The 27,863-nt window shown below is 40.6% G+C and overlaps 1 protein-coding gene across 10 annotated transcripts in view; it reads right to left on the reverse strand.

Moving 5' to 3' along the window:
* MGMT (O-6-methylguanine-DNA methyltransferase) overlaps positions 1-24,531 on the reverse strand; it is a 300,045-nt gene extending 275,514 nt beyond the window's left edge. For 2 of the 10 annotated variants that reach the window (XM_038409830.2, XM_043518938.1), the window contains exon 1: positions 24,228-24,465. The gene's annotated coding sequence lies outside the window, so the exon portion shown is untranslated. The other 8 variants (XM_043518942.1, XM_043518940.1, XM_043518944.1 and 5 more) reach the window with 8 other exon arrangements.
* Between the last annotated feature and the right edge of the window lie 3,332 nt (positions 24,532-27,863).

A 27,863-nucleotide genomic window follows, 5' to 3' on the forward strand; every position in this document is an offset into this window, starting at 1 on the left:
TTCTATTAATATATTTTTTTTGGAGTAACTGACAAAATTGCAAAGTGATTAAGAATTCAGCAAGTGTCTCTTGACATTCGTTACCTCTTCCACAATAAGAGCCACCATCTGTCTGCAGGGGGTGAAACACAACTTTAATTTTAATTTGAAAACCTGAACTGAAATGTTCATGACTTCTTAAAAATTGCAAACACATTTGCAAACAGAACTCCAAAGTTCTACAACCTGCGTACATGTCAATTTCCTTTACATTACAAATATTGGTTTAATTCATTTCAGCCCAAATCCTCTACTATACATTCAAAAACCCACAGAACTCTGCATCTCTCAATGCCACCAGAAATTGAGCTCTTGAGGAGCACAGCTTCATAAAGGTAGCACTGGTGAACTCATCTACATTGCTAAGACCCATGCAGCAGAATGACTCCTACTTCACATCCTTTGGGGAAATACACAGCAGAAGCTCTGAGATGTTGTACTCTGTGTTGGTCCTGCTGTAGATGCACATGCACCTCACAAACATCAAAGGTCCCCTCCGCCCCCATTAACATACCCCAACTGACACATGTGGCTCCCATATGAGGGCATAAAGGGCAAAGCAGATGCAACTTTCCCTCAGTCCCCTGACAATTTAAAGCTTTTGGTAGCTGAAGACTACAAAAAGTGGGACTGGATTTATCTTGTGAGATGCATACTAACTAGAACACCTCACAGCATCACAGCTACTGTAGGGTAAGTAGCCATTCTTTCTTCTTCAAGCATGTGTCAGTGTGGAATCCATTCTAGGTAACAGGAAAGCAGTATGCCCTCAAGACAACTGGAGGAGGCATTTCAACGGCATGAACTGAAGAATGTTGCTCTCTGGAACTTGACATTTAAGACACAGTGTTTGACAAAGGTCACTGGGTTACGTCACTCCACTACCTTACAGATTTCTGATACTGAAACACTCCTGACATAGGTGGAGTATGTTGCTTGTGCTCTGGTAGAATGAGCCTTTTTGTTCAGTGGGAAAAGGTAGACCAGCCAGCTGGCAATACCGCATTGTGTAATCTATTTTTATGTCCTTTTTGATGAGATTGCTTGCTCCTTAGAATGCCCAGCTATGGCTAAAAGTAGACACGCCAACAGTCTGAATGATTGTTTTATTACCTTGAAAATACTAAAAGTCTTAGATATACCTTGTGTGTTTAATTACTTTTCTCCCAATGACAAATGCGGTTTCAGGAAGGAGACGAGCAGGATCGCTCATTGGTTTCTGAAATTGCCTTAGGAATGAACTTCAGGTGAAGCCTCAGCACCACCTTGCCCATATGGAAAGTCTCACAGAGAGGTTCGGCCACAAGTTCTGAAGTGACAGCCACTAGTAAAAAACAGTCTTCAAGGTGACTGATTCAGGAAGCATTCTGAGAAAGGGTCAAATGGAGGCGTCATGAGCCTCAGGAGGACTATACTGGAGATCCCAAGCTGTACGTTCTTTTACTAGTGGGTAAGTGTATAACAGCCCTGTGAAAAACTTCGATGCTGTAGGGCAAGAAAAGACGGAGCATGAGAATACAGGTAGATTGCAAGCTGAGATTGCTGCAAGGTGGATGTTAAATGTGCTAAATGAAAGGCTGGCATATTTAAAATGCAATAAGTAGTCCAAGATCTTTGATATTGCGGCCTGGACCAGGCCCAGACAATGTAGGGTTGTCCATATTGAGATGGGGTAGATATTTTCCCACTCTGTATCAGTATTTTGTGGGCCAGCAGGGAACAGCCTTTGTCCATAGTATTCAGCCAACCAAGAGCCACTGCCATGAAGTGGAATGACTGTCTGGATGAATCATCAGGCTATGATGCAATGAGATCAGGTTCAAACAATCCAGTAGCTGGATCAGAGGCTGGTTGGACATCTGTAACAGATCTGTCAGCCAAGACAGCATCAGCCAGTATAAGAATGGTGGTGGCTTGTCTCTCGTGACACTGGAAATTACACTAGGATTTGGTAAGAAGGTGTAAAACAGGCCTCTGCTCCATGCAGGAGGAAGGCATCTAACAATAATCTTGGACTCAAACCTCCTCTGGAGCAAGTGTTCTAACACTTGGCATTGTTTGCCACCAAAGACTCAGAATTGGATGGCCTTCAGGCAAAAAGAGGTAAGAAGTGAGTGCCCCTTTTGTAGTGTAATGCACTGTGAAGAATTGCACTTCAGGTAGGAACACCATACAGGCCAATCTGATAACCAAGCTCTAGGACACTCATGTGCAGCCTTGTCATCTGGGGACCAGTTTCTCTTAATCTGTAGGTTGGCCAAATGATCTCCCCAACCTATCCCTGACATCCCTGTGCTTAGAGTCTTTCTTGATGAGGAAACTGAAAAGGATGTCCTTTTATGCGTGTTTGTGGATACCATCCACCAAGGCAGATCTGCAATGACATATTGTGGGACTGAAACATTCCTATCTATCCAATGTCTCGCCAGAGAATAGACAGACCTGAGCCAGAGTTGAAGGGGCCACAAATGACATCTGGCAAGCAGCATCACTTATGCATATGCCAACATGTGGTCTAACACTGCAAGGCATGTCTGTACTGCAGTAGTTGGTTCTGATATTAACTGAGGTATGAATGCTTGGAATAACTGGAACCTATCCTCTGGGAAGAACATTTTTTTTCCTAATCTGGAATGGAGCAGGGCTCCTATGAGCTCTATTGTCTGCAATGGGTGAAAAATGTTCACAGTTCACTAGGAGGCCGAGCCAGGTGAAGAGAAGCAGAGCATATTCCAAGCTCGCTGCTGTCCTTCACTGCAACCTGCCTCTGATCAGCCAGTCATCCAAGTAAGAGTAGATGTGAACGTCTTGTATTCTCAAGTGGGCCACTACCACCACAAGGCGTTTTGTGAAGACCTTTGATGTTGTGGAGTTTCTGTATGGCTGTACCTTATATTGATATTGATCTGACTGTGAATCTCAAGTGTTTCCAATGGGACAGGTGGAAGGCTATAGGAAAGCACATCTTGCAAGCTGAGAGCCACAAACCAGTCTTTAGCCAGAAGAGAGAGGAAGATGGAAGCTAGCTTTAGCATCCTGAACCTGAAGCAGCATATATATTTGTTCAGTCTACTCAGGTGTAGGAGAAGATGAAGAGCTCTTTCTTCTCCGGGGGGGAGGGGGGGGCGAATACCAGGAGTAGAAGCCTCTTCCCTCAGACTCCCATGGAACAGCTTCTAGACAGAGTGAGGCCATTACTTTGTAACTGGCTCTCATGAGACATAAATGAATGGAATATCCATGGGCAACCATGTCTAATAATCATGTCTAATTTGTCCAAGGCTGCTCCCAAAATTAGCTCCAGATCTGTTTTGAAGTGACTCCCAATACCCCCATTAAATCAAGTGTCCAGATGACTTGTTGAGGTGAGTGACAGACAAGGTTGATGATGGGCATCTCTGAGTACTGCAATCATTTCTGCAATGTGTACGCTAGCTGTTTGTCTGGACAGTACAGGTGAACTCACTGTTTCTGTAGGGTTCTTTGGAGGTAGATGTCTCCCCATGTCTGAGGGGACATTCACTGATTGCTCAAGTAAGTGTAGTTTCAACTGTGTCCCCCTCAACTTGTACTCAACAAGAAGGATTTACACATGGAACACTGGGCGATGTGGCTCAGACAGAAAGGCACTGTCTATACCCACTGACTAAGGGAGCAAGTTCATTGCGTGTTGGACAGCTTTTAAATCCTGAAGGTTTAAAGTCTGACATGGCAGTTGGCTTGAGGTGCCTCACCATATAGTAGAGGAGAGTGTACCCGAGTCTCAGTTTTTTCCCCCCCCCAGGAACATACAAAATAAAGGAGGGTGAAGGATTTTCCTTCATGAAGATACTCTAGAAGATGAGTTTGAAGCTTGGAGAACAAATAGTGAAATGGGCACTCACCAGGTTCCATTTGATTACCACGGGTGGTAAGACAGAACTCAAGGGAGGGTGACAGCCTAATATGGGAGCACAAGGTAGTGCAGGGCACATATGTTGCCCTAAATGACACTGCTATTCAAATTAAATCGAAATGTCAGGCACATGTGCATCAACCCTAGGATTCACACTGACACAACTGAAGAACTTCTGTTGCCAAGTTCATCTATATTAACCCTTACTATATCACTACTTGACTTACCCTTTGAGTTACTGTTAATATGACAACTTATCCTTCCCTTTATGACTGAAGTTACGCTTATTCGTCTATAAAGTGATTGCAGGATTGGTCCTACATTACAAGTCATAGCAAGAAATGACAGAGGGAAGAGAATATGGAAGGATGAGGGTTACAACAGTGAAAGGTTAAAGACCTTCTTTATTACATGTTCCCCCATTTGAACCCCAGGCATTAAATATTTATCTTTTTAGCAATATATATTGTTAATTTATGAAGTGATTCTAATCAAGGTGTATTTCAATAAGTATGGGACAGAAGAGCACAGGAGCACAGTTATAAAATCACTAGTATTAGTGACAATGTTGAGATCTGATTATACAAAACTGATAATTATTGTAAAAAAGTTATCATTTGGCGAGAAACTATTTGAAGGACTATTTTTGTGTATTGTAGAACCCTTAGTATATTGGCAGTTCTAAACAAGTACTTAACAAAAATAATTATGTGAATCAAAAAGAATTGCAAGGTGACTTAACAACCTAGTTGGAAAAGAAAAAACAACCAACCAACCAACCAGAATCAATTTGAAGAAATTTTACAAGTAACAAATGGCAGAAATACAAGATTAACATGCTCTTAGTTAACTATACATCACTCTGCAAGATGACAAACAGAACTGTTTGTTTCCACAGTGCTTGAGCTAAACTTCATTTAAATTAACTTCTGAATTAAGTTTCGATTTATACTTACAATAAAGCGTTAAAAAACATTGTCACTTCCCTTACATTAGTGTGGAACAACTAAACTAGAGCATGCCTATTCTTGCTCAGAACCTCTCCTTACAAGATACTCTTTCAGTCCACAGAAATGTGTACATCTTAGCAGGGAAAAGAAATTTCACACTCTTTCCCTTCCTTGCACTCAAATGCAGGACTGATGCTGGGTTACTATAAAAAGTGGGAACTTCACAGAGGTCATGTGTTGAATCTCAAGTGATAGGAAAGGGTGTTCTTTCTTTCAGCTCTCCTGCTGACTAATCCAGAGGAAAGCATTGTTTTGCATTCTAGTAAGATCCACTTGCTTCCCTATCTTCCCATTGGGAAATAAAATGTTGCAGAGTCAGCAGCTGCTCATGGCTGAATGAAGGGCTGTTTTAGTATGTCAGGTAAACTAGACAACAAACATTTATTCTGACTGAAGAAGCTTAGAGCCGAACAGACAGCTCACAAACAGAAGTCTATGGGACAAATCTATTCATGAAACAGTTAAAATCCTTCTAATAGAAAACTTTATGTATATTTATTAAAATTTGAATTACACCATGTTATATTAATTAAATTTACCTGCTTCTCTCTCAGCAGGCCAGAAACCTACATCAAAATATGATTAGCAAGAAACAGCTCAAGCAGCATCAAAGTACTTATATTGATGTCTAAACACCTCAAATTCTAAGCATTTGATGATATTACTATAAAGGTGGGTGCATAACTGGCTGAAAGACCATATATCAAGGGTTCGCTGGCAAACTGGGAGGGAGCATTTAGTGTGGTCCTGCAGGGATCTGTCCTGGGTCCAGTACTATTTAATGTTTTCGTTAATGACTTGAATGCTGGAGTGGAGAGCTTGCTTATAAAATCTGCAGAGGACACCAACCTCAGAGAGGTTGCAGGCACTTTGAAAGCCACAATTAGAATTCAAAACAACTTTGACAAATTGGAGAATTGATCTGAATTCAACATGATAAAATTCTATGAAAGTACTTCACTTACAAATACAAAATGGGGAATGGCTAAGTGGTAATGCTACTGAAAAGGATCTGGAAGTTATAGGGATCACAAATTAAATGCGAACCAACGAGGGTGATGCAGTTACAAAAAAGGCTAATATTCTGGAGTGTATTAACAGGAGTATGTAGGTAATAGGAAGTAACTCTCTGCTCTACTTGACATTGGTGAGGCCTCAGCCAGAGTATTGTGTCCAATCATGGGTGCCAGACCTTAAAAACAGATGTGGATAAACTGAAGAGAGTTCAGAAGAGAGCAATAAAAACGACAAGTTTAGAAACTGATCTATGAAGAAAGGTTAAAAAAAGTGGGCATGTTTAGTTCTGAAGAAAAGAAGACTAAGAAGGGACCCGATAGTCTTCAAATATGTTAAGGGCTGTTATAAAGAGAACTGTAACCACCCGTTTTCCATATCCAGTGAAGATAGGACAGACAAGATGCAATAGGCTTAATCTGCAGCAAAGGAGATTTAGGTTAGGTATTAGGAAAAACCTCCTAATTATAATGGTAGTCAAGGTCCGGAATAAGCTTCAAAAAGAGGTTGTCGAATCTCTACCATTGGAGGATTTTAAGAACAGACTGGACAAAAACCTGTCAGAAATGGTCGAGGTTTACTTGGTCCTGCCTCAGTGCAGGAGGCTGGATTTGATGACTACTCAAGGTCCCTTCCAGCCCTACATTTCAAATGATTCACTCAAGTGATTGCAAGTGCGATTGTTCCAGAATAATATAGCTGTTATGGGAGGTCATGTTCAAATAAAGTGAAGACAAATTGTAGGTAGTTTGGGCCAAATCCATTAAAGGCCTTGGAGATCATGACCAAAGCTTTAACTTCCGTTCACATTCAAATATCACCCACAATACTTCATCAGGAAGCCAACCTGACAGTTCCTCAAACCAACAGGCACTGGGTTCTGGGTTTTAATAAAGGCTTTGTGTTCAGCAAACAATACACAGTCTAAAATAGTTCAGCAGGGTGTGATTCAGCCTCCTTTATGGAAAAGTAGAATATCTTAGCTTCTGTCAAAGCAGACTTAAGACTTGCTTGTGCTAAAGTCTGTATCTGCTAATGTTTTTTGCCATTGATATTTCAAATCTTCTTTCAGGCTTTTCATGTTCCAGTTCACCTAAAAACGGCAGAATCTGCAAAGACAACAGGCAGACCGGGATGTCTTGGTGTCAGATGATTGATTGCATCAGTCAGTGAGGGGTCAATGTCTCACAAGGTCTCCTTCTGCTTGGCCTCATGGTTAAGTATAGTTTTAATGGTATTTTAGTAAATCATGCAGAGTCCCCAGCTTCAAAATCAGATATCTTTGCCAAATCAGTTGAGATTGAGTGCATTCTCTGCTTGCTAGATCAAGGAATGGTGTTGGAATCCATTCCAAAGCAAGCTACAGTTTTGCTTTCACAGCTAGATGCTAGAAGTCACAGTGGTAAGTTAAGTGAGATGTGTGTGTGGAAAAGAGTGGTAAATAAGGTTAAAATCAGAACCCACTTCCACACTCTTGAAAACGTCTAAAGACATATTATCAAACCACCATTAATCTGTTTTACCTTTCATTTTACTGCTCCTTAATCGAAAACATCTCCCACAGACCCAGCTTTCTTATTGTGGGTATTACTGCACAATGCTGTCATTGAATGTATTTGAGACACCACAATGCATAACCAAAGACTACAAAACAAGGTGATGTATTCTTCTGTATAGAAATTTTAATAATTAGTGGGAGGGGAAGTGGGAGCAAACTTTATATTTATTTCCAATAATTATAAAGGATTATTACGACCTTTCTTAATTGTTTCAAATGCCTTCACTTTTTACAGCAGGTGTTTGCAATTAAACAAGGAGGTTGCTTACTTTGCCACCAAGACAGAGCATAAGTATGTGTATTTCATTATGCTAAGAACCCTTGTGGGGGTGATCTCATGAGCAACCAGGTTATCCTGTTAGCGTGCAGTATAGCGATAATGCCTACCACCATTACTAATTTAGAGAAACTATATGCTATTAGTTCTATGCTCCTCTACTAAAGAGGATCCCATTGGCAGTAGCATGCAGAGCAGGGCAAACATCTAGCTTCTAAGGCGAAGGAAGGATTCTTTAAAAAGGGACTCAAAGCACATAGCTGCCAAGTTCTCTGCAGCTCCGTGCATGACATTTCAACAGTACTAAAGAAAGAGGCACTGATTTCCCATTCAGGGACAACCTGAATAACAAGAGGCATGGAAAAGTCAGGAACTTATTTCTCATGCTCCTCATTAGGGAAGCCAGGAACAGTTAGAACTAGAGTATTGGACTAAGGCACCAGGGGTTGCTAGAGGAACAGAAGGAGCGATATACCCTGGCACTATTTTGAGAGGGTGATTGCAGCTGCATCTGGACTGGGGATGTTGAGGGTGTGTAGCAGCCTCCCTGTCACGGGGTAGGTATACCCCATCACGCATGCCGGGTCATGTATGATGAGAAGAATGCACAATTTCTTAGGCCTGTCTACACTTATAAATTAGGCTGAAAAAGTCACATCTCTGAACACTATAGCTACCCTGATCTAACCCCTGGTGTAAACTAGCTATGTTGATGGAACAATGCTTCAATCAACCTAGTTACCATTGCTTGGGGAGGTGGAGTTCCTACAGCAAAGAAAAAAAACCCTTCCATCACTGCAGGAAGTTTCTACAGTTTGGTGCTGTTGTAGCACTGACAGTGTGGCCACAGCCTTAGAACAAAAAGCAGCATGCTTCCTTCTTTGCACCTAACCAGCTCTGCTGGCCAGTGAGGACTAGAAGGGCCCACTTCCTCAGTTTCCAGAAGAAAGTGCTAGGGGAAAGCTCGCACTGTGCTCAATTAGGATATAGCCTGTAACTGTGCCTGGTAGCTGCTTTGGGTGCATAAGGAAAGAGTTCTTGCAAAGCCTCCCTTCCTCAGGGGCCAGTCACAATCTGCCTCATCTTCCATTGATCATCCGGGATACTAATAATAGATTAAGAAATTTTTTTGTTTACCTTTAATAAGCCAAAGTCTGTAAATCATTTTAATAAAAGTATTCTGATAAGCACTATTAGAATAATAAAAAGGTATTTTTTTCAGTTCATCTGCTCATATATAGATGCTAGTAGTACATTTTCCTTAAAAGGAAAAAGCAAGTCTCGAGGATCCAGAGAATTTAATGCTGTCTGATTTTGGTACTGGAATAAAAAAAAATTATTATATCAAGTCAGTATATGAATAAATTCCATATGAAAACATTTAAAGTACATTAGATTTTTGGTCAAGATGAAAGACTGAAAAAAATTCAAGCAATCTATTCTAATTGGGTTCCCATGGTAACTGTACAATTGGGTTTTTCAATATAACATCCCAAAGGCCCAATGCACACTTGTAAAATATACTTCAAACAGCCTGAATTGTTTTTACATTACAGCACTCCCAGGAAGATCAATTACTACACATCCCCACCCTAACTATTAGTGGCAGGAGATGTTAATACTATCGGCCATATTAACATAAAAGTCATGTAAGAAACACCACATATCACAATAATTATATAAAACTAATCACACACATCAGATTCATCAAACATGTTCTAAGTAATAAACCAATACTAGTCTTGTCACAGGATCATGTTTACCGAATGTAAGAAATCAACCCCAAATATATGCCAAACCATTTTGCTTCCTATATTGATTTCAAGGATAAACAGAATCAATCATTAATAATTACATTATAAGATGACCCGCAGGGTTAATCATATTCTTAGAGACTCTCACTCTGGAATTATCAACAAGCATAGCTGCACTATATATATATATATAGCTGAAAAGAATTCAAATCCACATTTTAAATATTAATAGCACAACATAAAACAAAGTGCATTCACTAACATGGGACTCAGTTTTATTTGCACTAATTATAGCAGCAATCTTCTTGCTATTCTATTTAAGAATGAGTTTCTATTTTATATGCAGAGGTTGATAACAGCCCTGTTGGTTCCAGGATGAAAATTTTTATGCAACTGTTCTACTGAAGAGCATATTTCAATTACAACATCACAATGTAAATAGTTTAAGTTGTTGTTTCACCAAGTAGTTTGAGCTTTCATTTTGGAGGTACAGAACTCCCATCCCTGCCACTTCAACTGGAGTTGTGGATGCTCAGCCCTTCTGAAAATATCAGGCCCGAAGTAGTAACACTTTTCTTTAGTGAGGAAGATCCACAAATTCTGACAGTGGAAAGTGTTTTTGGAAGAAGATACAAAGTTTCTTAACTCTGTGTGCAAGCCCATCTGCTCCCACTGAAGAGCCCACCAGTTACCTACTCTTCCAGAGCTAAAATGGAAATGTTGACACTTCCACTCCAAGACACAGGACTCAACATAAACCTCTTTTCTTCCTGCAATTGTAACATGTAATGTTAATCAAACTGGTCCACAGTATTTTTTTTTTGTTATTGCTCTTGAATCAACGTGACCAGAATGCCTGAAGTATCAGAGTCTGTGGACCTGTCTGAAAGAAAGTTCAGAATGATTGTTTAGTCCACACATTGTACGAAGATGATCAGAGTACTATAACAGCTCTTCTGAAGTTAGCTTGATCCAAATTAGAGGTTCTCAAGTTATTTCAATACAAAAGCATTTTTAACAGAAAGATTGTGCAAACTATCATGAGTGGAATGGGGAAGTGATCCAAAGACCATATCTCCAGCTCACTGATGGCAAATTAACAAAAATGTATACAATTTGTGTACCTCATTTACAGTATTAGATGCTGTACATTCTGTCATGTAACTTTGGTCAAGTTTAAAAGAAATTAAAAGTAATTAATCTCTAAGGTGCCACAAGTACTCCTTTTCTTTTTGCAAATAAATTCAGTGTACTTTAAAATTAAAAAATAAACATTTTTATCTATACCAGGCAAATCCAACTCACTTTATTCACATAAGTAATCCCACTCATGTGAGTAAAGCAAGCAGGATTTAGCCTGTTGTGTGCAACCATATAGGTCCAGATTTTGCATTCAAGCTGATGGCTACAGAATACACACACACACACCCACCACCAAGTGTTGTTCTTATAAATGGCTAGTGCAAAGGAGCTCATTCAATAGCAAGGAAACAGCACATAACACTACAGCCCTGCAGCGGGACTGGGATCCTGTAGGACCCGCTGCTATAATAGAGGGAGCAAGTAAAATGTACTTTGTTGCGGGTTGAATCAAGTAGGCAATAGAAAAAAAAAAAGACTGGAATATTTAGTAGGAAAACAATCTCTCGTCAGTTTATCATAAATAGAATTTCAGCAATGTAAAGCAAATTTTTTTTAAATAAAGGTTTTAATATTTAAACTTAAGCGATTTGAGAAAGATTTAAAAAAGATTTGATGTCTATTACAACAGAAGTTAAAGTATTCTTTTACGTAGTTTAAGCAAGACTTGTTCTATTCTTTTAGTGGTAAAAAATGTGTCTGAATTCCATTTATATATAATAAACAGTAACCCTTTTTTGGTTTTGTTTTTAGTAGCATGGGGGAATCTCTCTCTCTTGCAGGATCTTAAGGTTTTTGTGGGTGGGAGCAGGATAAAAATGCAAGAAACAAGATGGAAGTGGATACTGTGGAGCAGGAATAATTAAAAAAAAAAAGTCTCCCGTGCAGGGCTCTACATAACACCACTAACAACAAGTGAAAAGGTACATTGCATTTCAATGTGCTAACTACTGAAAATAAATTATTTCATTGCTTGCATTTTACTGATTGATCTAGGGCACAATTTAAATACAATTATAATGGCAATTGATTACTCAGCACCATCATTTACAAGGCAGCATTAGTAGATGTTATTTACTAACAAGAGCTGGCTGAAGGGAACAGAGTTTACACAGGCAGTGTGTAGTTAGCATGATTTAGAAGCCACTAAAACAAATCTTAGTTATTAATTCCTCAGTCAAACTGGGCTATATCTTGCTAATGCATGCTATTTTAATAAAAATCTTTAATTCCTTTATGTGATCCAACCTTAATGCACTAAAAACTGGCTTTTGAATATTGCCATTTAGCTTCCAGTATTTCAGCCGGAAAGTGAGAAAAATCAAAACCATTAAATCAATGAGCTGCCTTAACCAAAAATTCAGCTGAATTCAGGTTATTTAAGTTCTGGAATAGGCATCCAATGGTAATTGTGGAATCACCATCATTAGAGGCTCTTAAGAATTAGTCGGACAAACACCTGACTGGGAGGGTCTAGATTTACTTGGTCCTGCCTCAGTATAGCACCCTTCTCAATGTTCCTTCCAGCCCTAAGTTTCTATCATTATACATTCTATCTATCTCTACAGTTAAACAGAAAGTAGGAGTAAAAGCTAGAACATACTGCGACCCCAATCCTGCAGTCAGATACATGTGAACAGACTCCTATAGCAATACAAAATTCTAATGACATCACATGATCTCCACCTAGACTTAGAGGTCAGCGCTTGCAGAGGCAATTGCTAAGTGTATGCATGTATGTAGGATATACCCATGTCAATACTAAATGTTCTTGGAACCTGAATTTTCACATTCTCTGACTGTGATACTAACTGTACAGCTTGAATATTGCATTAATTTAAGATTTTTATTGTGCATGTAAGCTTGGACTTTCAAAGGGATGCGAGAGAGAAGCACCCAAATCCCATTGATTTTTCAATGGGATTTGGGTGCCTAAATCCCTGAAACTCTTGAAAACTTTAATTTCCTTGAGAGCTTTTGTTTTTGTTTTCTTTTTAAGTGGAAAAAATAGAACTGTTCACTTGGGCGAATATACATTTCTGGCTTCCAGGTTACGTGGACTTAGCTTCACAAATAGGACTTGCAGGGTCTTCAAATCAACAAGTCTGCACTTTGTTATACAGAATGTGTGCGCACACTTAAATCTAATAAAATGTTCTTTAATCTCCAAGGTGCAGTTAAATGTCAAATTAAATCCAATTTTTTTAATAGACTCAGACTTCAAGGCTAGAAAGGGCCATAATGATCATCTAGTCTGATCTCCTGCATATTGCAGGCCACAGAACCTCACCCACCCACTCCTGCAATAGACCTCTAACCTGTAGCTGAGTTACTGAAGTCCTTGAATCATGACTGAAAGACTTCCAGTTACAGAGAATCCACCATTTACACTACAAGTGACCTGTACTCCATGCTGCAGAGGAAGGTGAAAAAGCCCCAGGGTCTCTGCTAATCTGATTTGGGGGAAAATTCCTTCCCAACCCCAAATATCAGTTAGACCCTGACCATGTGGGCAAGACTCACCACCCAGACATCCAGGAAAGAATTCACTGTAGTAACTCGGAGCCCTCCACATCTAGTGTCATATCGCCGGCAGCTGGAGATATTTGCTGCTAGCATTTGCAGATCGGCTACATGCCATTGTAGGCAGTCTCATCATACCACCCCTCCATAAACTTATAAAGATCAGTCTTGAAGCCAGGTGGGTTTTTTGTCCCCATTATTCTTCTAGTACTTCACTCTGATGGTTAGAACCTTTGCCTAATTTCAAGCCTAAACTTATTGATGGCCAGTTAAAATCCTTTTATTCTTGTGTCCATACTGGTGCTTAACTTAAATAAATACCACAGAGGGAGAGGAGTTCTCTCTCTGATATATTTATAAAGACCAATCATTTCTCCCCTCAGCCTTCTTTTGGTTAGGCTAAAGAAGCCAAGCTCTTTCAGACCAAGGAAAAAGCACTAGCCCTCAGTAAGCCACCCTCACCCCCACACACACATTTTCTCATCTTTTCCATAACTCAAACATATTCAGTCATCATGCTTGAACTGTACAATACTAAAAAATTCCAGATTTGAGCAGAGAACAGCTACCGAAAATTGCATCCTAAAAGGTTAAACCAATTATAGCTGCTGGAGTATTAAAGCCCAAATATTTGGCATATGCTCCTGTTAGCCACCAAAATACACCGTCAGTTCTTGTGCTGCTTTCTGGTATGAAATAGTTAATAAGCAGTAAAAGTTGACCTGAAAAAGATCATGGATTAGTACCAAAATGATGATGCATTTTTGTTTTTTAAAACTACTCCCCAATTACTTACCATCCATGATTATCCAAAACCTTAAAAATCTATACTTTCTAGTTATAGTCACATGTGAGTTCTTTTTTAGAGTGTACTTTTTGGCCTCTTGGAGCAGATCATCACACAAATAATATTTTTTGCAAGAAATTATTGGAAGAATAATATTTTGGGAAAATACATCAATGCATGTTAATGGTATCTTTGTAAGATATAACTCAGTTTCCTGTACTTGCATGTATGTATGACTCGACATCTGCTAAACCATGGCCTATTTGGGGGCAATAAACTTGGTGATCGATTTAATTCTCTGCTGTAAAATTAAAAGATTAAGGCAGCATTTTTGATGTTCATGTTTTTAGGTGCAAGTTTGTTTTATTAGATTTTGCACAAAGCCCACATATCTTTCTGTACTACTGTGCCAGCTTCCTTTTGGATGGTGTACTGGTGTTGTATGAGGCTGCACTCTCTCCATTAGCAATCTGATGCATCAGTAGGAAAGAGAGTTTGATGCCAGGACAGGTCAGGTTTCTTTCCTTGATTTGACTTCAGTGAAAAATTTCTAGAGAGTTAAAAAGTTTGCAAGAGTAACTAGGAAATGTAGCTGTGTCCTGTCACTTCCTTACAGATTTCAACATTCAAAAATTAGAACTGTTGTCCTACATTTTCCCATTAGTTACATTCTCTTCACCAACCCAGATATCTTATGAACACTCAGTGAACTAGAGAATTGCACAATCTGTCAATAAAGTAAGCGTATTTTGAACTACTGTCCACATGACTCAATTTGTCAGTAAAAACTGCCACCAGCGCTGTGCTTGCAGAAAAATGTCCATAAATGCATTATTGCGACTGGCAGATCGATGTCTATAATAAAAACAAATAGATTTAACAAGTGCTTGCTTTTACGACTTATGCTATTGGTAGAACGTGCATTCAGTTTCACCCTTCGACTTCTGGGAATGGGCAATACAGGCTGTGTTGGATACTTTGCTGACTACACTAGTGTTACAAACAGAAAATTATTCTAACACAGGAAATCTTTTAAAGTATTAGACTGAATACATCTAGGATTTAGCTCATTGTTCTAAACATTTTTTCCCAAAACCTGCATATTTAACAACTAAAATAATGAAAAGAATTATGCAGAAAACTGAAACTTGTTTTTAAAACAGTTGCATCCCAGGCAGACTGGCTCACTATTTTTAAGGCTGGTTCAGAAACATTGTATTTTTGCTCCCTTGGTGCCATGATTCAGCTCCTATGCCACTAATCTAATTGAGAATAACCATCGCTGTTCGCACAGAATTTCAACATTCAACATGTGGGCAAGGGTGTCATCTTTTATATCAATAGCCTCTGGGGTAGTGTAAGAAGGAAATTATGTATTGCTTAGCTAGAGCATGACTGGGTGTACTGGCTGTCACAAATTGGTTTAACTTTTAAGGATTACAGCTGTTTTAGCTCTACCACATACTTAACTGTGCACTTAAGTAAGGGACAACATTAACAAAAACTACCATCTATTTCCTAAACCTATTCTTCTTTTGGCTGTATATACCTTTCCAGACTATTAGGCTTCTCTTTGCAACTGAAGTTAATTTATCCTGTCACCTAAACCACACCTTAAAAAACATTAATAAATCCCAGTTTGCTTTGGAACAGTTTTTCCACATTATACAGTTTTCCCAAAATGAACTGCCCAACTCCCTGATTTTGCCTTTTAAATAAACCCCGATAGCCTTTCCAAAGGGCACAAGCTTCTCCTTCAGGCTAGTCTCTCTTTAGTGATGCCATGAATTGATTCTCTACATATGTTAAGCGTTAAACAGTGGTGACAAGTTAATTACAGAGTTATCAGGAGATAAAGTAGTCACGGTAACACAAGTTACAGTACAACTACTATAGTTTCCCATGGATCCTCTGTGTAGTTGCTGAATAAATGGTGTTATTAACTTGTCATGGATGAGACTGCAGATAGAAGCTGCCAAACCCTCCTTACAAGCTCCTAAATACACCTATTTGGCTACACTGATGTCAAAATCTTTGAGTAAAGGTTGCTTCTATCCTTCCAAATACAAGCAAGATTGTAGGAAAGTTTTAGCGTTTAGGGTATTCCTATTTATAAATCTAATCAAGTCTATGAGCAAAACTATACTGTGTTTTATTTTTACTAAATGTTGATAAACCTATATTGTATGGATATAGAAGGCACTCACAAAACGCTGTTGAAAAAAAAACAAAATACATAAGCAACTTCAGAACTTTTAGAATGAGTATACTGTATTTGTAGGTAAGTAGGAGAAATATCCTATGGTATTAAGGAAATCATTTTTGTTTTCCAGATCTAAGACTATTTCAACTTGATAGACGTGATGGCACTTAAACGGCTTTCAAAGGAAAACACTGAGAAGGCACTGCTCCAGCTAGCCAAATTTAAGAATTGTACACAAAGAATAAAAAGCCCTCTACATTTTCTGAAGAGAAAAATCAACTATTAAACTAGTAATTATGGTTAGAGACAAGATATTCTAAAGGTGCGAACGCTGGGCAGGGAACCAAAGCCAAAGTTAATAAAAACCCTGCAGATCTCAGCCTGTTGGGCAGGAGTGGATGTAAAGAACATGTCACCTCTGTGAACTTCTTCCACCCTTCTCTCCAAAGATCCTGTAGAAGCGCTGCTAGAGTTAGGGATTCATGCACAAGGAGAACATGCTCACCACAACTGAGCACAGTGGAAGAGCTGAAAGAATAGGGGCCATTGCTCTTTTAATGGACCTATTGACCCTGGGTTAGGAGGGGAGGAAAAATAGGCTGTATCTGAGGTAAGGGAGAACCAAAGTGCCCAGTTCAGGTGGCGACACAGAACCACCAGGTGCACAAGTGGAGAGGGCAAGGGGTATCTATATCTTATGTCCTCCAGACAGAACTCTGTCTCATCACAGACAAACAGCACCCCTCCACACCCCCATATCCACAGGATCAGAATAAGGACTGTGTCTTTTATGATCTGCTGTGAGTATTGCACTAGTTGCCTTTTTTCTTTTGACACTGAGAAGAAAGTTTTCCTTCACTACCAGATTGGCCGATGCAGGATGGATGGATTTTGGTTTTGGATTTTTTATTATTGGTTGGATTTTTTTTTGCTTTCCCCATGGCAGTTCAGGGACTCATTAGGGTAGGTCAGGAGGTTAGGTCAGGATGTCACAACTTAGTAGGTAGTAAGTGAGCAATGCAGGTATCATTCCATAAAGGTTTGATTCCCTGCTAAACCAGCTTGGAAGTGGATTTAAGGGAAGGCATCCCCTAACAAAGCTGGGGAATTGGCTCCTAATATTTGTACACCAGGGAGAGAAAGCCTCCTTTTTTTAATCCCTGCCCCTTAACAAGGGGAGGGCAGCAGCATCCCTGCAATCGGCCAGGACTAGGTTGTAAAGAGGGAATAGGTGATAATGATTAAGGAAAGAATGACGACATAAATGTACAACTTACTGTCCGTTATACCCAGATGTAGGAAGTTTTAAAAAGGTGTGACTTAATTATACCACACACATTTCATCCCGTCTTTCTTCCTGAATGGACAAGATAAGGAGTGGGTTGGTAGGAGAAGGGCATCAGCTCATTACATCTCCTTGGGAATTCCGCATGACAATTACTTCTGACTCGGTTGAGGAACCTACTTCAACAAGCAGGGAGGAATTTTTCTGTGGGCAGGCACCAATAGTAGATTCCATACTATGGGTCCATTGAAGCTAAATTTGCTATGCAATCAAGGGAAGACTAAAGGCTATATACACAGTTCAGCAGCATACCATTTCTATACAGATTTCAGAGTAGCAGCCGTGTTAGTCTGTATTCGCAAAAAGAAAAGGAGTACTTGTGGCACCTTAGAGACTAACCAATTTATTTGAGAATAAGCTTTCGTGAGCTACAGCTCACTTCATCGGATGCATTTAGCGTGAGCTGTAGCTCACGAAAGCTTATGCTCTAATAAATTGGTTAGTCTCTAAGGTGCCACAAGTACTCCTTTCCATTTCTATACAGTTACCTTGGTCTCCAATGGACTGCCAACATTCAAAGGATTCTCAGTAGAAAACTTTCACATTTCCACAAAATGGTTAACCCTAACCCCCCCCCCTCCTCCGAAACAGAATATTCCACAAGAAATCCCATGGAATTTCTAATCTGACATACGTTTCCCTCACACTCCCCGCATAGGGACAATTTGGACTCAAGAATTAATCAGTTCTGCCACTAAGTGACCTTGAGCAAGTCACTTATTCACACTGTATCTTTATTTCTCTGCTTGAAAAATGAAGATAGTCACCCATGATACAGAGAGAGTGAGGATTAATACTTATAAGGTGCTCTGAAAATTTGAAATACTATAGAAGTGTGACATTCTATCATTTAATAAGGTAAAAGCAGAGACCAACATGAAAAAAAATTAAAAAATGAAGATGCAGAAATTAAAAACTACACTATGACTTGCTTGAGAATGATGAAATAGCAAAGAGGATTGTCTATATTTGTCTATATTTTTACAGTTTGTATTACAAATATAGCAATAAACTAATACGCCTTATTAACCTTTATTTTGCCTTCTCCTTACATTAAAAAGAGGAGTGACAGATTTGGCACCATATTACCAAATATTTTCTACACAGCAAACAATTATCCTCAGCCCAGATTGAGCAGATAAGAAGTTCTGGAACATAGTTCATGCTGGCTACATTACTGGTTTGCTTCACTTTTTTCCACCATAGGGAGATTTTTTTATGACAGAAATGGATACGGGGCATTTGAAGGGTTTAATTTTGTTGTTGTAGGACAGGCCTTAAGGAGCCACCTATTTGCTTGACATAACAAGAAATCTGGTATTTCCATTTTATCTCAGATCCAAGATGATGAAAATACTAGGAGGCAACCAGATCTCCCAATTCACTGTAGTCTGAGGGAATGGAAGACAGGGGGACCTGCAATAAAACAAGAATGAGGAGGAAAACTGAAATATTTAGGATTACTCTGTTCCAACCTGCAGATTCCAGATGCAGAGACCTACTGATACCGCTAGTTTATGAGTGCTTGCATACTTCTACTGTAGAAAATACAGAGTCTGGAACCAACTCCACAGTGCTCATGAAACCAAGAACCCCATTACTAGGAATTTTTTTTCCAGTTGTCTCTTTCATGTACTATAGGATTGTACAGTGGAAATTTAAGTGAGATTTTATTTTGAAAAGGGTTCACAAAAAATGGCACCTTCTTACTCATCAAGTCTGCTTTCTGGGTGCATTAGTCATATCTCATTATTCAGTGATAAGAAAAGGAGGACTTGTGGCACCTTAGAGACTAACAAATTTATTTGAGCGTAAGCTTTTGTGAGCTACAGCTTACTTCATCGGATGCATTCAGTGGAAAATATAGTGCAGAGACTGATATATACAGAGAACATGAAACAATGGGTGTTACCATACACACGGTAAGGAAAGTGATCACTTAAGATGAAATATTACCAGCAAGGGGGCAGGAGGAAGAAAACCTTTTGTAGTGATAATAAGGTGGGCCATTTCCAGCAGTTGACAAGAACATCTGAGGAACAGGGGGGGGCAGCGCGGGGGAATACCATGGGGAAATAGTTTTACTTTGTGTAATGACCCATCCACTCCCAGTCTCTATTCAAGCTTAAGTTAATTGTATACAGTTTACAAATTAATTCCAATTCAACAGTCTCTCGTTGGAGTCTGGTTTTGAAGTTTTTTTGTTGAAGAATAGCCACTCTCAGGTCTGTAATCAAGTAACCAGAGAGACTGAAGTGTTCTCCGACTGGTTTTTGAAAGTTATAATTCTTGATGTCTGATTTGTGTCCATTTATTCTTTTACACAGAGACTGTCCAGTTTGACAAATGTACATGGCAGAGGGGCATTGTTGGCACATGATGGCATATATCACATTGGTAGATGCGCAGGTGAATGAGCCTCTGATAGTGTGGCTGATGTGATTAGGCCCTATGATGGTGTCCCCTGAATAGATATGTGGACACTGTTGGCAACAGGCTTTGTTGCAAGGATAGATTCCTGGGTTAGTGGTTCTGTTGTGTGGTTGCTGGCAAGTATTTGCTTCAGGTTGGGGGCCTGTCTGTAAGCAAGGACTGGCCTGTCTCCCAAGATCTGTGAGAGTGATGGATCATCCTTCAGGACAGGTTGTAGATCCTTGATGATGCGTTGGAGAGGTTTTAGTTGGGGGCTGAAGGTGATGGTTAGTGGCGTTCTGTTATTTTCTTTGTTGGGCCTGTCCTGTAGTAGGTGACTTCTGGATACTCTGGGGTGAGGACAAAGTCACAAAGTTCAGCCACCAGATTAGCCGTGACATTATTGGGGATACTGTTCCTGACAGATTGTAGACCATCTTTGTGTAGAATGTTGGTGTAGAGGGCTTCTACATCCTTAGTGGCCAGGATGGTGTTTTCAGGAAGATCACAGATACCCTCCGGTATAGGGTGGTGTTTATGTGACCATCCCTTATTAGCACCGTATTGACAAGGAAGTGGATCTCTTGTGTGGACTGGTCCAGGCTGAGGTTGATGGTGGGATGGAAATTGTTGAAATCATGGTGGAATTCCTCAAGGGCTTCTTTTCCATGGGTCCAGATGATGATGTCATCAATGTAGTGCAAGTAGAGTAGGAGTATTAGGGGACGAGAACTGAGGAAGCGTTGTTCTAAGTCAGCCATAAAAATGTAAGCATACTGTGGGGCCATGCGGGTACCCATTGCAGTGCCGCTGATTTGAAGGTATACATTATCCCCAAATGTGAAATTGTTACGGATGAGGCTACTAGGCAGCTCTCCAACACCACTTTCTACAAGCCATTACCCTCTGATCCCACTGAAGGTTACCAAAAGAAACTACACCATTTGCTCAAGGAACTCCCTGAAATAGCACAAGAACAAATCCGCACAGACACACCCCTGGAACCCAAACCTGGGGTATTCTATCTGCTACCCAAGATCCATAATCCTGGACGCCCCATCATATCAGGCATTGGCATCCTGACAGCATGATTGTCTGGCTATGTAGACTCCCTCCTCTATGCTACCAGCACTCCCAGGTATCTTCGAGACACCACTGACTTCCTGAGGAAACTACAATCCATCGATGATCTTCCTGAAAACACCATCCTGGCCACTATGGATGTAGAAGCCCTCTACACCAACATTCCACACAAAGATAGACTACAATCTGTCACAGGTTTCAGAGTAGCAGCCGTGTTAGTCTGTATTCGCAAAAAGAAAAGGAGTACTTGTGGCACCTTAGAGACTAACAAATTTATTAGAGCATAAGCTTTCGTGAGCTACAGCTCACTTCATCGGATGCATCCGATGAAGTGAGCTGTAGCTCACGAAAGCTTATGCTCTAATAAATTTGTTAGTCTCTAAGGTGCCACAAGTACTCCTTTTCTTTTTACAATCTGTCAGGAACAGTATCCCCGACAATGTCACGGCTAATCTGGTGGCTGAACTTTGTGACTTTGTCCTCACCCAAGAGTACCCAGAAGTCACCTACTACAGGACAGGCCCAACAAAGAAAATAACAGAACGCCACTAACCATCACCTTCAACCCCCAACTAAAACCTCTCCAACGCATCATCAAGGATCTACAACCTATCCTGAAGAACAACCCATCCTGAAGGACAACCCATCACTCTCACAGACCTTGGGAGACAGGCCAGTCCTTGCTTACAGACAACCCCCAACCTGAAGCAAATACACACCAGCAACCACACACCACACAACAGAACCACTAACCCAGGAACCACTGCTGAATTGGAATTAATTTGCAAACTGGATACAATTAACTTAGGCTTGAATAGAGACTGGGAGTGGATGAGTCATTACATAAAGTAAAACTATTTCCCCATGTTATTTCTCCCCACCCCCCACCGTTCCTCAGATGTTCTTGTTAACTGCTGGAAATGGCTCACCTTGCTTGTCACTATGAAAGGTTTTCCTCCCCCCGCCCCACTGGTGATGGCTTATCTTAAGTGATCACTCTCCTTACAGTGCGTATGATAAAACCCATTGTTTCATGTTCTCTGTGTGTGTATATAAATCTCCCCACTGTATTTTCCACCAAATGCATCCGATGAAGTGAGCTGTAGCTCACGAAAGCTTATGCTCAAATACATTTGTTAGTCTCTAAGGTGCCACAAGTACTCCTTTTCTTTTTAACCCAGGAACCTATCCTTGCAACAAAGCCCGTTGCCAACTGTGTCCACATATCTATTCAGGGGACACTATCATAGGGCCTAATCACATCAGCCACACTATCAGAGGCTCATTCACCTGCGCATCTACCAATGTGATATATGCCATCATGTGCCAACAATGCCCCTCTGCCATGTATATTTGTCAAACTGGACAGTCTCTGTGTAAAAGAATACATGAATACAAATCAGACATCAAGAATTATAACATTCAAAAACCAGTCGGAGAACACTTCAATCTCTCTGGTTACTTGATTACAGACCTGAGAGTGGCAATTCTTCAACAAAAAAACTTCAAAAACAGACTGCAACGAGAGACTGCTGAATTGGAATTAACTTGCAAACTGGATACAATTAACTTAGGCTTGAATAGAGACTGGGAATGGATGGGTCATTACACAAAGTAAAACTATTTCCCCATGTTATTCCCCCGCGCCCCCCCACTGTTCCTCAGATGTTCTTGTCAACTGCTGGAAATGGCCCACCTTATTATCACTACAAAAGGTTTTCTTCCTCCCACCCCCCGCCCCCTTGCTGGTAATATCTCATCTTAAGTGATCACTCTCCTTACCGTGTGTATGGTAACACCCATTGTTTCATGTTCTCTGTATATATCAGTCTCCGCACTATATTTTCCACTGAATGCATCCGATGAAGTGAGCTGTAGCTCACGAAAGCTTATGCTCTAATAAATTTGTTAGTCTCTAAGGTGCCACAAGGACTCCTTTTCTTTTTGCGAATACAGACTAGCAAGGCTGCTACTCTGAAACCTGTCATTATTCAGTGCTGAGAATGCAGATTTCTAAAACCACTTTTTACTCGTTGGCCCTGAAGAATCAACACTGTTCTGGGAAAGCCTAACTTTATTTTTTCCAGCCTTACATAGCCAAAGAATTGTTAACTAAGTTCTGCTTTTAGTGCCATTCACACCAACCCATTTTGTCTTCAAATTATGCCCTTAAGAACTTCCCCTAGACGCAACAGGTGGCAAAGGCGTAGCCAAGGCCATAATCTGAGATTGGTGGGATTCTATAGGTGTCAAAGAGATTAGCATTTGGCCAACAGAATCTTTACTACTGTGATCTTGAATTTGCAAGCCTGACAGCTAAGCAAGACTCTCTTTTTATTTGTAAACTGAACAAATGGGATCTGGAAATCACTGAGACGCAACGTGTGTGGACCCCCACGACGCCTTTTTCAAAGAGTCACTTTTGGAGAAAGAGCACACTTGAAATTTCATCTCTTGAAATTTCCCATTTGTTGAAATACCCATTTGTTCTTGTGTCCACATTGGTGCTGGGCTTAAATAATTCCTCTCCCTCTCCTGTATTTATCCTTCTGATATATTTATAGAGAGCAATCATATCTCTTGAAAATCTCCTATGCAGCATGTCCCAGCTGCATACCACCCTACACTAGAGAAATGCACAGCATGTCACAAAACCTTAGCAGAGCTTTCCAAACACCCAAACAAACAAAGGGAAGGAAGGGGAAGAAGACAAACTCTTCAAGCACTTTCCCAGGCTATTCAAAGGGGAACGGCAGGCACAGCAAAAAAAAAAAAAAAAAGTTTGAAGAAGAGACTTTTAAACCTGCTCTCCCTTCCCCCTTTCTGGTTTTTTTTAACTACACTAGGGGATTTCAAGGACTTTCTAACAAATAAATATGCTGCCCAGCTCCCCGGTTCCTTTGTAGGAACAACCCCAAACGAGCAGGCCCAGTTATTCCGCATGTGTCAACACAACCCCCGCGCCTAAGCCCAGCCGCAGCAGAAGGGCGGAGCCGGGAGCGGCGTTTGCATTTGCAAGCGAATAAGGCCTCCGGAGCTTCTACACCAACCCCCTGGCCTGGAGCGGGGGGAAGGAGGGGCGCGGGGACTGAAAACACCAGCCCAGGCTCCGCTTTGCCCCTCTCACCCGCTTTATACCGCCATCGCTGGCTTTCGAGGGGCCGCAAGAACATGCACCAGCACTCACCGCTCTGCCGAAGGGATTACAAGAGGGGAAGGAAAAAAACAAAAAAAACCCCCTAAGACATCACCACCAGCACACACGCGGCAGCCCGCGCACACACGCGGAGGCAGCGGCGGCTGCTAGGAGCGCGCTTAATTTCCTCTTACGCAATTTGCACTAGTTAGCTTCAGTGTCACGTGCCCAAATCCTCCCCTTCCCCCCCTCCTGCGAGCACACCCAGAGCCCTGCTGCACCCCGGCGCACCTGCGAGCCTGCCGAGCGGGCAAAGGGGGCGGCCGCAGGAGCCTTGGAGGCGCTGCCGTAACCTGTAGCTTGGGGGGGGGGGGAGAGAGAGTCTGAAGGGGCAAAGCAGGCCACCGGGAGGATCAGTGAAGGGCCGGGCTAGGGTGGGAGGTTTCCTGCAGGAAGAAGGTGAAAACCGCATAGATTCTTCTTCTTTTTCTTTTTTTTCGCCCCATTCTGTGCCATCAACATAAAGAACAAGCATTGCTGCTCCTACTGCATCAAAATAAAACCCAGACCACCTTAGTGCATGAATCTCCCATGGGGAGGAGAGGAGGTCTTCAGGGCCAATGAGTAAAAAGTGGTTTTAGAAATCTGCATTCTCAGCACTGAATAATGACAGGTTTCAGAGTAGCAGCCATGCTAGTCTATATTCGCAAAAAGAAAAGGAGTACCTGTGGCACCTTAGAGACTAACAAATTTATTTGAGCATAAGCTTTCGTGAGCTACAGCTCACTTCATCGGATGCATTCAGTGGAAAATACAGTGGGGAGATTTATACACACAGAGAACATGAAACAAAGATCTTGGCACTTTTTGCTCCAACCCCCCAAATTGTACCACTAAAGGGGAGAATGAGTGTAGCGTTTACTGAACCAAAAAATCTGGCTCCTGATTCATCCTGGCTTACTATTACTGGAAAAATGTACGTGTGGTTTCTGGATCCTGCCACTTTTTAGCCCCAGTACTCCCAAGTTCTAAACACTGTAAAAATGTAGTAGCTCCTAGAGCACCCAACAATGCCGACATTGTTGCAGATTGGTGTGCAACAGGAGCTGGATCCAGACAACATTTATATTCCAAACCCCAAAATTCTACCAGTTAAATCACAAATATGTCTTTAGTACTGTCCGCCCTCACCCCCATTACATCTGAGCGCCTCACAAATCTTTGATGTATTTATCCTCAAAACAGCCCTGTAACAGGACCATGCTGTTACTTCCATTTTACAGATGGCACAGAGAGCCTAAGTGACTTGCCGAGGGTCATGCAGCACATGAGTGCTGGAGCAGGGAATTAATCCCAGGGGCCACTAGTTCCTGGCCCATATTCTAACCAGTTGGAAATCTTTCCTCTCAGAGAAAAGAACAGCTGTCACAAATTGACTGCAAGCATCCAGACTCCAGTGTATCCTTATAGAATAAATAGACCCACAAAAATACAGATACGGGGTGTAGGCTAAAAATTGTCTGGATTCAGATGCTGAGTATGAGTTCTTGTGATGCTACGTCTAGTTCTTGAGTATGGGTATGAGTTCTTGTGACGTGTATTTGGGCGTGGACTTTTTGGGTGGATTAAAAGTAATTACACTTGTTCTCTCTTTAGGCAATGGAATTTGGGTGATTGCTGCCAAAATTGGTAGTATCCAGCAGGACCCAAGAGCTGGATCCAGGTTTATGCACCCCTTATATGCTGAGATATACCAACGTTTGGATTTTGTTTGGTACAGTAAAATAAACTAGATCTATATTCTATTTTAATAGCTTTGGGGTTGATGGTCAAAGACTGGTGGGATCCAGACAGATCTAGCTGCTATACTTTTCTGACTTTGTAAAGTGGGAAAGATAGGGAGGTAAGTTTATAAATAGAGAGTTTGCAAAGTGGGATGATTAGTGTTTATAAAAGAGGCAATATGGTGTGAGGAGAAGGGTTAGGGTTTGTGCATAGGAAGGCAGGCTGTAGGGTGAGAATTATCCAAGTTTATAAACAATAGAGAGAAGGCAAGTGAGGGGAGGGTTACTAAAGCTTACAAGAAGGTGGAAGCTCTTATTTTGAATTAAATGCAAAAATATTTTTGTGAGGACAACAATATTTCAGTATGTGAAGCTTAATCGCAAATTTATTAGGCCTAATTTTAAGGGTCTTTACATTTAGCTGAGAGATTCTCAGGGGGTTAAAAGCTGGAGACTGTCAAACAAGGGAGGCATCCACTTAAATGAGGGAGATTTTAAATGACTCCTTGTGGCATTCTACAAAATTCTTCTTTGTAAGAGAAGTATGTTGTAAATAAAAATGCATTACATTAATTCCAAAAATGGTCTGGTTCTGCAGTCTAAAACTTTCAAGAGTTTGCCTGAGTAAAGACTCCGGGATAAGGACCAAAAAGGAGTTCTCCTTTCCAACTAGGATGACCAGATGTACCAGTTTTATAGGAACAGCCCCAATATTCAGGGCTTTTTCTTATATAGATGTCTATTATTCCCCACCCCCTGTCCTGATTTTTCACACTTACTATCTGGTCACCCTATTTCCAGCTGACAGCACTATAATATTGGCCTTGAGGGCTGACTTAAAATTTGGTATCTGCTGACTAGACTACTACTATGCTGGGGCATTGCAGAACTCCTAGTACTCCTAACTTTTTGAGGAGCAATCTTTCTGAACACCAGACCTAGCTCTGCTGTATGCTCTCTAGCCCTTTAACCTTAAAACTGCTTAACAGATCTGAAAGTAGCATTTTGCAATAGGTATGTTTGGCTGTCTTTCCCCTCTAGATAGGGAAAGTGTAGCTTAATTTTGACTGAAGAATCGCTACTAAAATTGTCATCAGGTGGTAAAAATGTCCAGATCTCCAAACTATTTCCTGCTGTTAGCTACCACCCACAAAGAAATTGGTTTAAAATGACAGGCTTAAGTGATCTCAAGGATGAATGGCAATTAATGTAAATAGTTTAACAATATATAAATCACATCCAAAGTACTTGACGTGAACAGTTTTTTAATTAAACATTTGCCGTTGAACACAAAAATACCTATATTACAACAGAGAAGAAAAATGGAAAAGGCATTTCGTTGTTTGCAATAATAGATTGTAACCAATTAGAGAAATGTGGTTAATATGTTCTGATATTTTTGTGCATTGAGAATTAATCACTATTACTTGCCTCTGCAGCAGCCATTAATGAACAACCAATTCCTAGAATTGTGTTAATTTCCTGTATGGCACTACTGGGCAAATACATTTAGGCATGATAACGGGCTACACATGCTGATGAGACTGGATTTTTAATAGGATATGTTTTAAAATAGCCCAGGTCACTTGTAAATGAAATGTTATTACCATTGTGTGGTCCAAAACACGTTAAGTGGCCTTGTGAAATAAGTGATCTCAGCTCACTTCTAATGGCCCAGTTTGGTTCTTAGTCAAGTCAACGAAAAGAGTCTGAATAGGAATTGTAGGTATCCACATCACAGAATTTGCCATCATGTTTTGACAGCAGTTGACACTTTTATTTGTATCAACAGAAAGACTCAGGAGAGTCTGAGTTAGGCCCTGATCCTGTACACATGTACACATTCTTTAATGGGATTACTCTCATGCTTAAAGATAAGCCCATTCATAAGTGTTTGGACGAT

The sequence above is a fragment of the Dermochelys coriacea genome, chromosome 7, assembly GCF_009764565.3.
Source record: "Dermochelys coriacea isolate rDerCor1 chromosome 7, rDerCor1.pri.v4, whole genome shotgun sequence".
NCBI lineage: Eukaryota > Metazoa > Chordata > Testudines > Dermochelyidae > Dermochelys > Dermochelys coriacea.